The sequence below is a fragment of the Schistocerca cancellata genome, chromosome 1 (genome assembly GCF_023864275.1).
Source record: "Schistocerca cancellata isolate TAMUIC-IGC-003103 chromosome 1, iqSchCanc2.1, whole genome shotgun sequence".
NCBI classification, from domain to species: domain Eukaryota; kingdom Metazoa; phylum Arthropoda; class Insecta; order Orthoptera; family Acrididae; genus Schistocerca; species Schistocerca cancellata.
In genome coordinates this window covers 1,211,850,518-1,211,852,353 of record NC_064626.1, presented here as the reverse complement: position 1 = coordinate 1,211,852,353, position 1,836 = coordinate 1,211,850,518, and the positions used below count along the sequence as shown (strand labels likewise).

Below are 1,836 nucleotides of genomic sequence, written 5' to 3'. Positions count from 1 at the left end.
AGAAAGTGCATTGTAATGCGTAGATTGACACCGGCAATCATCACTTTGAAAAACTGACATGAACCTGGATGTGTGCTATACTTTATAAGCTGCTCGTGTCAGTCACTACGTTCTTTACGCCTTAGGTACTACGACCTGTAGCGTACTTCAGATTTGGTATTTCCGGCTTCTCTTTGGCCTGCTAACCCTCTAGGCTCATACCTGCAGACAGATTTCAACAAACTAAATTTCTGTTAAAACTTCTGGTCGTCGATATACGAAACTATTTACTAACGTGCCACTTTATCTGTGAGAGACATCTTCTGAGATACAAGTGACAAATGCACACCAGAAGCTAGTTTTATAAGAAGGTTGTAGGTGGTACTCAGCTTTCTTGTCTAGAGCTTCTAAGTGCTCTGATAGGTCATGAGGTATGCCCAACAAATACCGTTGTTTCAAGGTTAGCTGAATGCAGACAAACAGAAAAATTTGTGCTTATCTTCCGTTGGGTCGCCGTTCTTCAATTGAAGAACTGCTTTGTGTATCTCCGATTCTGGGTTCGTGTAGATTTTTGTTTTAATGTCCTCTGTCGTCTCTTTAATAAATAATTAGGCCGTTGTCAATGGTAAAAGCTTCGTTTCTTCACTGTTAGGTTAAATACCTACTCAGTGTATACGTAACGCAACCTTAATCGGTGTTTCGCATTAATTCGGGCACTATATAAACAAATCTGCACTCTATAGAATACACTTAAAAAGTTTACAGTCTTTGACAAACTCACAGTGTCAATAGATCTCCTACAATACAATATTGCAGTGCCCGTGTTGTTAAGGAGCACAAGCACTCCGTCTTCAGGCCACAAGTGACCCATCGGAACCATCCGACCGCCGTGTCATCCTCAGTTGAGGATGTGGATAGGAGGGGCGTGCGGTCAGCATACCGCTCTCCCAGTCGTTATTATGGTTTTCTTTGACCGGAGCCGCTACTATTCGGTCGAGTAGCTCCTCAATTGGCGTCACGAGGCTGAGTGAACCGCGAAAAATGGCAACAACGCATTGCGGCCCAGATGGTCACCCATCCAAGTTCCGGCCACGTCCGACAGCGCTTAACTTCGGTGACCTGACGGGAACTGGCGTATCCACTGCGGTAAGGCCGTTGCCTGTTGTTAAGAAGAGTGATGCAATATTCCATTGGACATGCATGCATGTGAAAAGCTACATTGCATCGTTATTCTTAACAACATAGGCATTGCAATATCGTATTTATCCGCAGATACCAGGCAGCGACTTTCAATTAAAGTGTCCTTCCCTCTACGGGAATTACATAATGTGGGTACGACTACAGTTTGTGACGCAGGAACCACGATATATGGAAATCTGGGCCTGGGCACGAGTCGTGGACGGTTAGATTCTATTCCCGGTCCGGCACAAACTGTCATTCCCTTAAACAGCTCATGGTTGATAGTATTCGTCGCTATGATTAAGTTTCATGGATCTGCTGCAATATTACTTTGTTGCCCAGGTGTCCGTCAAAAAACAGCATTTCCTTTGAAAACAGAACAGATGTTGACGATTCTTTTAAATAAATGAAATACTGTTGTACCGATGCTTTCTTATGGGAACGATTTTTTTAAAGATTCGGTTGTTACTACTCCATCTAATTTGGCTAGAGAGTGAAACTTGGTGCGTTCTCAACAAGATTATAATGTTAAGATTACTCTCTTAGCCTCTTTTTAGTGCTGCATAATAAATTTAACAGTGTAAAAATAGCAGTGGAAACTTGGTATTAACATCAAGACGAATCAGTGTGTTTCGAAGATGTTGTTTATGACGTAAATTAATTCTTAGTTATTTCAGT

General features: G+C 42.2%; 1 pseudogene; it reads right to left on the bottom strand.

Annotated features, from left to right (window-relative positions):
- Positions 1–1,021: 1,021 nt before the first annotated feature.
- Positions 1,022–1,139, bottom strand: LOC126099848 (5S ribosomal RNA; annotated as a pseudogene).
- Between the last annotated feature and the right edge of the window lie 697 nt (positions 1,140–1,836).